Raw genomic sequence first — 10161 nt, 5'->3', positions numbered from 1 at the left:
AATTTTATAATTATGGAATGTGATCCATATATATATATATATATATATATATATATATATATATATAGTTTCTTAAAGTTCTTATTTAAATTCCAGTTAGTTAACATACAATGTAGTATTAGTTTCAGGTGCACAGTATCGTGATTCATCACCTTCCATACAACACCTGGTGCTCATCACAAGTGCTTCCTTCCGCCCCATCACCTATTCTTATTTATATATTCTTAGGCAAGCCAAGACAAATAGCAGGGTAAAAATGTAACCAAGTACCAAGGTTTGCTTGGAAACCTAAAATATATAGTACAAACAATAATAAATTATTTGAAAACAATCCATATGGAATCAAACTGCAAAGTGCTTGACACAATAAATGCATTCTGGTTTGTTGGTGCTATTATCAGAGATTTTATAACTTACCTGGAAACATAAAAGAAAGTGAAATCATAAAGATACAAGCTAACAGATTTATAATACAGCATTCTAATTATGTTTAATTAGAAAAAATAGCTAAATCCTATCTCTGGCTTTTTTATTTTAATTACAGTCTTTGACAAATATTAATCTTCCAATATTGCACTCTGTAATCTCCTGCATCAACCTTTTCACAAGTAGTGCAAGTATCACTTTAATTCACTCCTTTATGTATTTTTAAATCATTCCTTTTCATGGAAACTATTTACATTTTACATTTGCTTGTAGATGATTATCTCTTATTTATTTTTTCTTTAAAGATTTATTTATTCATTTCAGAATGAGAGTGAGTGATCAGGGGATGGACAAAGGGAGAGGGAGAGAGAATCTCTAGCAGACTCTGCACTGAGTGCGGAGCCCAAGGTGGGTCCTGATCCCATGACCCTGAGATCATGACCTGAGCCAAAACCAAGAGTCTGAGGCTTAACTGACTGAACCACCCAGGTTCCCCTCTCTTATTTTAATTTTAATGAATCACATCTTTATGAAACAATGAGGAATCTGGGAATCTTTAAAATCTTTGAAAATTAAACATTTTTTGTCATCTAAAGATTCAGGCTTATGCAGGTCTGCTATTCTAATAAGACAGTATTTTTAGCAAAAGATGTCAATAGGCCACACCCCTTAGGAGGACACTCTAGACACTGAAATGAGTGAGTTTGATGCTGCCAGATTATAAGATCCTCCTCCCAAAGAGATTCTTTAGGATGACCCTGCTCAGAGGGGATACAGATCCAGCTTGTTGAAGTCATCATTTTTATCTATGTGAGTAGGTCATGGCATCTTTAATATTTAGTAATTTGTTTATCAGTTCTGAACTCCAGAAAATCCAAAGTTACATTACTTTCTCTATGTAGTTTTACAAAGAAAATTCTTTATCTATCACACAATGTGAAAAAATAAAAGGTATGCTAGTTGATGCAATCATCAGGTTAAAAGTCTTGCAGGAACTTGTCAATTCAGTCACATAAATGATTTAGTGTTATTATATTATTTTTACCAGAACACATTGATTGATCATCCCAATATTCTGAGGGAAAATAAATACAGTTTAGGTTAAGCTAGGGCTATGGGGTCAGAAAAATACAGAAGGGAAGTGAATAGTGTGCTCTAAATTTTCTGTGATTATATATGAGGAAAAAAAAAGAAACACAAACAGAAGAAATTATGGCTGTTTTAAAACTGACGGGGGGGGACATTTTTTCAGAGTCCTAAATTTTCCAATTCCCATACTCATAGGTGTTAAACTTGTTTTCCTCCACTAATGATATTTTAGTTATTTTACTTGCAGGATAAGTTAATTTCTCTTTTGGATTTTCAGCCACTCCTTTATGCATAGCCAATTAGGAGTTATGTAGAATTCTCTTTGTTTAGGGTTGCTAACATTTTAATTAGTAAAAAATTGTGTCACTTGTATAATATGAAAATATAGTTAAGAATTTTAATACAACAATTTAGCATTATTATTTCTTGAAAAAATGTAATTTCTCAACACTGATTTTATGTAACTGACACATTTAGTTGCTCTTACTACTACATAGTTTTAACAAAATAGCATGTTGAATAGACAATTTGATCCATGATGAAGAATTGTTTTATACACATATTTCAATCTAAAATAATGCATAGATATGTAGCATATCTCCATTCAAATTTAAGTATTAATAATTCCAAATTTAAAAAAATAACCAAAGCTATAAACTTCACAAGAAAACATATCAAAAGAAAAAGGTTTTGCTAAATGTAATAATAATTTTAGGTTTTGTAATGAGTCTCTAAATGCACCTGTCATGCATGTGTGTAAAGGGGGAAAAAAGTAGCTCAAATTGTTATATTTTAAGCTATTATCTGTTCACATTATAAAAATTAAAAAATGTATTTTCAAAAATCCCAGTAAATTTATCTTTAATATACAATTGAAGTGAATGATAGCAGCCCAAATGTCCATAAAGGGAATGATTTAATAAAGGAAATGTTTTATAAACATACAAAGGGATACTATTCAACTTAGTACAGAAGGAAATTATGACACATGTTACAGCCTGAATGAATGTTGATGACATGAGGTTAAGTGAAATAAGCCAATCACAAAAAGACAAATTCTTTGTAATCCCACTAATCTAAAGATCCTATAGTAGTCAATTTTACAGATCCAAAATAGCAGAATGGTATTTGCCAGTTCCCAGGGACAGGGAGAAAGAGGAAATCATTGTCTAATGTGCACAGTTTCTGTTATAGATTATGAGGAGTCCTGGAGATATATACTGATCATGGTTGCAGAATAATGTGAATATACATAATGACACTGTAGTGACAGTACATTTAAAAATGGGTAAGATGATAGTAAAAGTTATTTTAAGAAACCTACCCAACACCCTGAAGTTATTATATTACAGATTGACTTTTATGCAAGTTTTAACATTCTTCAAAATGAAAGAGTTTAGAATAAAAGGAAATAAGTCTTCATGTCAAATAAATGAGTTAGGAATGTGGTTTTTGTTTTGTTTTGTTTTGTTTTTTAAGTAGGCTCCATGCCCACTGTGAAACCCAATGCATAGCTCAAAGTGACTACCCTGAGATCAAAATCTGAGCTGAGATCAAGTGTCAGACGATTAACTGACTGAGTCACCTGGGCACCCTTTTAGGAGGGTTTTTAGGTCCTTCAAGAAAGCACTAGAGAGACCCATTATTAGGGAATTCATACAATTCCTAGATGTGCAGAATTCAAGTTTTACATGTTTGAGGATGTGCAGATAACAAAGTTTTGGGAAATGCAGTATATATTTGTGAGGAGGAAATGTGTTTCTATGTTTAACTTTGAATCAACCAACTAAAATCCTGAAGCAGAATGTGGTCAGTACAATGATGATGCTGAAGCAATGGAGTTAAGGACTGAGAGAGTTTTTTGTACTTTCTCTATCTTGATTGGCATTCCAGTACATGAGTCATATGTGGTTTTGGAGCAAATCAAATGACCATGGAAGAGGTGGACTCCTATCATGCCATTTCATTGAATTAGAATGTATCTTTGAGATTGAATTTGCATCTTCATCTCTTCAAGTATGATCTTATTCATTCAACAAGCTAGAACAGTTTCCGTACTTGCAGAAGAGGGATGAAAATGCCTTTAAGGATTTAGATTCTCTTGGGACTGAAGAAATTAATTTATCTCTATATTGGGTATGAATAATTTTTGTTTTCTCCTATCCCCAAAAAAGATTGTGTCTCTGTAACTTTTAGGGGAACTGGTATCATTACAGAAAATCCCTCTATATGGTTAATGAAATGATGCATTTAGTATTAAAGTTTTGTATTGGAGAACACATTCTAAGAAAGCAATTATTATATTGAGTGCATAACTTGATAAAGTCAAGTTAAATATACTAACGATTCCAAAATAAGTTATGTTTCTGTCGACAGACTAATTCCTTCTATTTCCTACACCTGAAAATATAACTTCTCTTCTTAGAAAGTAAAAATGCCTTCCCAGATTAATCAATATCAGAAAAAATTGTCTGACTTTGGTAGGTTTCAATAAATTGAAATGTATAGCCCTCATTAACATGTTAGATATGTATAGCCCTCATTAACAAGTACCTAGCTTTTATATTGCTGAACACCTTGATTTAATTCAGCTGCTAAGAATGTTGATTATGCATGATAAAAGCAAACACAAATATAAGTCACAAAGTGGATATTCTACTTCTTCTCCATTATGTTGATATCAGGTAGCACAAAGACATGCTTACAAAACACTCTATCAAGAAATTTTATTCATGATACCAATGAAGCAAACTAAACCTGAGAATTATTTGAAATGAAAATGAAACAAAATGGCAAAACTAACATTATGTCCAAGTTAAAAAGTCTTTGGAAATCACAGATGAAAGATTTAGAATAGGTTTCAACATTTTCACACAAATTCTTTTCATGAAGAATGTAATTGAAATACAGCACTGTAAATGATGAAAACTGTCATCTATTTTTTCATTTGCAGTGTCACTCTTGTTTGAAATCATGAAGATCTGGAACACCACCTCAGATTTCATTCTCCTAGGACTCTTTAACCACACAGGAGCCCACCTATTTCTCTTTGTGTTGGTTCTGACAATAGCCTTCAGCTCTCTAGTAGGCAATGCCCTCATGATCTTCCTGATTCATCAGGATGCCCGGCTCCACAAGCCCATGTACTTCCTACTGAGCCAACTCTCCCTCATGGACATGATGCTGGTCTCCACCATTGTGCCCAAAATGGCAGCTAACTACTTGACTGGCAATAAGTCCATCTCCCCTGCTGGCTGTGGGTTGCAGATCTTCTTCTTCATCACATTGGGAGGGGCTGAGTGCTTCATCTTAGCAGCCATGTCCTATGACCGCTATGTGGCTATTTGCCACCCACTGAGATACCCCATTCTCATGAGCTGGCAATTATGCCTGAGAATGACTGTGGGGTCTTGGTTCCTGGGGGGCAGCTGATGGGCTTATGCAGGCTGCTGCTAGCCTGAGTTTTCCATTCTGTGATGCACACGAGATCAATCATTTCTTCTGTGAGGCCCCTACTCTGGTGCATTTAGCTTGTGTTGACACAGTTGTTTTTGAGTATGTGATGTACATCTGCTGTGTATTAATGCTCCTAGTCCCATTTTCTCTCATCCTGATTTCCTATAGTCTCATCCTTGCTGCAGTTCTTGAGAGGCATTCTAGAGAAGCCTGCAAGAAGGCTTTTGCCACCTGTTCCTCACAACTCTGTGTGGTGGGACTCTTTTATGGACCTGCTACTTTTATCTACATGAGACCCAAATCTTATAACTCAGCTAATAATGATAAAGTAGTGTCAGCCTTCTATACCATCTTCACCCCTTTGTTGAACCCCATTATCTACAGTCTGATGAATAGTGAAGTCAACGGAGCCCTAAGAAAGTGTATGGGTCAATGTGCTGCCTTAAATCATGACTAAGATTACATTGATGCGTCCCAAATTTTAAGCTTGTACAGAACTGATTGTGTGAGATTTCTTAGAGAAAAGTTATATATGTGTTATATCTATAACTGTTACTATGTAACTTTGAATTACAGACAAAAGTCTATATTTTAGATTTTTTATGTATAATCATTATTTTCAACATTTTAATTTTTTTTTCTTTTTCAATTTTTTATTTAAATTTGTTAGTTAACATACAGTGTAATACTAATGTCAGGTATAGAATTTAGTGATTCAGCATTTGCATACAATACCCAGTGCTCATCAGAACATATGGCCTCCTTAATCCCCATTACCTATTTAACCGATCCCTCCACCCACCTCCCCTCGAGTTGCCATTGGTTAATTCTGCAAAATTAACTGTCTTTTTCCTGATTTGCATCTCTCTCTCTATTTTTTTTTTTACTGCTGTGTTCATCTTTTTGTTTCTTACATTTCATATATGAGTGAAATCATATGTATGGTATTTGTCTTTCTCTGACTGATGTTTTTGGTTTAGCATAATACTCTACACCTCCATTCAGTTTATTGCACATGGCACGATTTCATAATTTTTATGGCTGATTAATATTACATATTCTATTTATATATTACATAAAGGAAAATTTTCATATTATCTATGGACAAGATTGCACAATTTTACGGCATATATATATGTGTTATATATATATGTATGTATATATATATATATATACATATACATATCTTTATCCATAAATCAGTTGATAGACATTTGGACTCCATAATTTGGCTATTGCTAATAATGGGGCTAAAAACTTTGGGCTGCATGTATCACTTCAGTTTTTGTATTATTTGAGTAAATACCTAGTAGTGCAATTGCTGAGTCATAGAATAGTTCTATTTTTAACTTTTTGGGGAACCTCCATACTTTTTTTCCAGAGTGTCTGTATCAGTTTGCCTTCCACCAACAGTGTAAGAGGGTTCCCCTTTCTCCACATCCTCACCAACACTTCTTGTTTCCTGTGTTGTTAATTTTATCTATTATGACATATGTGGGGGTATCTCATTGCAGTTTTGATTTGTGTTTACCTGATGAGGAGTATGGGTTGAGCATCTTTTCATGTGTCTGTTAGCCATCTGTATGTCTTCTTTGGAAAAATGTCTATTTCATGTCTTTGCTCATTTTAACAGGATTATTTGTTTTTTAGGTGTTGAGTTTGATAAGTTCTTTATAGATTTTGGATACTAATCCTTTATCAGATATGCCATTTGCAAATATCGTCTACCATTCTGTAGCTTGCTTTTTAATTTTGCTGATTGTTTCTTTCACTGTGCAGAAGATTTTCATCTTGATGAAGTTCCAATAGTTTCTTTTTGCTTTTGTCTCCCTTGCATCAGGAGACATATCCAGAAGAATTTGCTATGGCCAATGTCAAATATGTGAGTGCCTGTGCTCTTCTCTAGGATTTTGATATTTTCCTGTTACATTTAGGTCTTTCAACCATTTTGAATTTATTTTTACATATGGTGTGAGAAAATGCTCCAGTTTCATTCTCTTGCATGGTGCTGTCCAGTTTCCCCAAGAGTATTTGTTGAAAAGACTGTCTTTTTTCCATTGGATGTTCTTTTCTGCTCTGTTGAAGATTAGCTGTCCATATATTTGTCAGCCCATACCTGGATTTTTTATTCTGTTCCATGGATCTATGCATCTGTTTTTGTGCCAGTACCATATTATCTTGATCACTGCAGATTTTTAATATAACTTGAAGTCTGGAATTATGATGTCTCCAGCTTCCCTTTCATTTTTCAAGATTGCTTTGGCTATTTGGGGTCTTTTTTGGTTCCATACAAATTTTAGGATTGTTTATTCTAGTTCTGTGAAAAATGTTGGTGATATTTTGGTAGGGATTGCATTAAATGTGTAGCTTGCTTTGGTTAGTATAGACGTTTTAATTTTTTAATTTTTTAAAAGGTTTTATTTTTTTATTTGACAGAGAGAGACACAGCGAGAGAGAGAACACAATCAAGGGGAGTGGGTGAGGGAGAAGCTCCCACGGACAAGGGAGCCCCATGCGGGGCTCGATCCCAGGACCCTGGGATCATGACCTGAGCCAAAAGCAGGTTGGCTTAATGACTGAGCCACCCAGGTGACCCTACTATATACATTTTAATATTTGTTTTTCAAATCTGTGAACATGGGATGTATTTCCATTTCTTTTTGTCATCTTCAGTATCTTTAATCAGTGTTTATACTTGTCAGAATACATCTCTTCTACATCTTTGGTTAGCATTATTCCTATGTATCTTATGGATTTTAGTGCAATTTTAAGTGGGATGGATTGTTTGATTGCTCTTTCTGCTGCTTCATTACTTGTGTATAGAAATGCAACAGATTTCTGTACATTTATTTTGTGTCCTGCAACTTTAAGGAATTTGTGTATCAATTCTAGCAATTTTCTGGTGGAGCCTGTTGGGTTTTCTATATAGAATATCATGTCATCTTCAAATAGTGAATGTCTGATTTTTTTTCCTTTCTGATTTCAATGTGTTTTATTTCCTTTTGCTGTCTGATTGCTATGGCTAAGACTTCCATTACTATGTTAAATGACAGTGGTGAGAGTGGACATCCCTATTTTGTCCCTGACCATAGATGAAAATCTTTCAGTTTTTCCCATCAAGGATGGAATTCGTTGTGCGGTTTTGTATATGGCCTTTATTATGTTGAGTTATATTCCCTCTATCCCTACTTTGTTGAGGGTTTTTACTATGAATTAGTATTGTACTTTGTCATTTTTTTCCCAACTGTTGAGAGGATCGAATGTTTCTTATCCTTGTGTTAATGTGGTGTATCAGATTGATTGATGTGCAAATATTGAACCACCCTTGTAGCCTAAGAATAAACCCATTTTATCTTGGTGAATGATTCTTTTAATGTACTGCTGAATTTGATTTGCTAGTATTTTGTTGAGTTTTTTTATTAGTTTCAGAGGTAGAATGTAGTGATTCAGCAGTGCATATAAAACCCCGTGCTTTTTACATCAAGTGCCTTCTTTAATGCCCATCACACAATTATCCCTTCCCTGCACCCAGCTCACCTCCAGCACTCCTCAGTTTGTTTCTTAGAGCTCAGCAACTCTTATGGTTTGCTTCCCTCTCAATTATCATCTTATAATTTTTCCTTTCCTTCCCGTATGTTCATCTGTTTTGTTAATTAAATTCTACATATGAGTGAAATCATATGGTATTTGTCTTTCTCTGACTGACTTCTTTTGCTTAGCATAATGCCCTCTAGTTCCATCCACATTGTACAAATGGTAAGATTTCATTCTTTTTGATGGCTGAGTAATATTCCATTATATATATAGAACATATTTTCTTTATCCATTCATCTGTTGGTGGACATATGGGCTCTCTCCATATTTTAGCTATTGTGGAGAATTTTGCATCCATGTCCATGAGGGATATTGGCCTGTAGTTCTCCTTTTTAGTAGAGTCTTTTTCTAGTTTTGGAATCAGGGTAATGCTGGTCACATAGAATGAATTTTGAAGTTTTCCTTCCATTTCTATTTTTTGGTGTAGATTGAGAAGGATAGGTATCAATTGTTTAAGTTTTTGATAGAATTCACCTGTTAAGCCATGTGGCCCTAGACTTTTGTTTCTTGCAAGATTTTTGATTTCTGATTCAGTTTCTTTGTTGGTTATCTGTCTATTCAGGTTTCCTATTTCTTCCTGCTTCAGTTTTGGTAATTTATATGTTTCTAAGGATTTTTCCATTTCTTCCAGATTGTCCAATTATTTGCCATATAATTTTTCATAATATTTTCTTGTAATTGTTTGTATTTCTGTGGTGTTGGTTTTAATTTATCCTCTTTCATTTGTCATTTAATTTATTTGGGTCCTTTCTTTTTTCTTTTTAATAAGTCTGGTAGGGGGTGGGGTGCCCAGGTGTCTCAGTCTGTTAAGTGTCTGCCTTCAGCTTGGGTCATGATCCCAGGGTTCTGGGATCAAGCCCCGCATCAGGCTCAGTGCTCCACAGGGAACCCGCCTCTCTCTGCTTGTGCTCTCTCTCTCCATCAAATAAATAAATAAAATATTTTTTAAAAATGTCTAGTAGGGGTTTATGAATTTTATTAATTATTTCAAAGAACCAGCTCCTGGTTTCATTGATCTGTTCTACTGGGTGGATTTTTGTGCTTTTTGCTTGTTTGTGTGTTTTGGTTTTTGTTTGTTTGTTTTATATATCATTTATTTCTGCCGTAATCTTTATTATTTCCCTTCTTCTGCTGGCTTTAGCCTTTATTTGTTGTTCCTTTTCTAGCTCCTTTAGGTGTAAGATTATGTTGTTTATTTGAGATTTTTCTTGTTTCCTGTGATAGGACTATATTGCTATGTACTTCTGCCTCAGGACCGCTTTTGCTCATCTCCAAGTTTTTGTACTATTGTGTTTTCATTTTCATTTGTTTCCATGTATTCTTTTTTTAAATTTCTTCTTTAATTTTCTGGTTGACCCATTCATTCTTTATTAGCATGTTGTTTAATTTCCTTGTACTGGTAGTCTTTCCAAATGTTTCCTTGTGCTTGACTTTAAGTTTCCTAGTGTTGTGGTCAGAAAATACATATGATATGATCACAGTCTTTTTGTATTTGTTGAAGCCTGATTTGTGACGCATTATGTGATCTGTTCTGGAGAACATCCCATGTACACTCATAAAGAATATTTATTCTGCTCTTTTAAGACACAATGTTCT

At 34.2% G+C, this 10161-nt stretch overlaps 1 pseudogene; it reads left to right on the top strand.

The window, feature by feature from the left end:
- Positions 1–4449: 4449 nt before the first annotated feature.
- LOC113929555 lies at positions 4450–5428 on the top strand (annotated as a pseudogene).
- The last annotated feature ends 4733 nt before the right edge of the window (positions 5429–10161 follow it).

Source organism: Zalophus californianus, chromosome 5, assembly GCF_009762305.2.
Source record: "Zalophus californianus isolate mZalCal1 chromosome 5, mZalCal1.pri.v2, whole genome shotgun sequence".
Classification (NCBI taxonomy): Eukaryota; Metazoa; Chordata; class Mammalia; order Carnivora; family Otariidae; genus Zalophus; species Zalophus californianus.
This window is presented reverse-complemented; position numbering and strand designations above follow the sequence as displayed.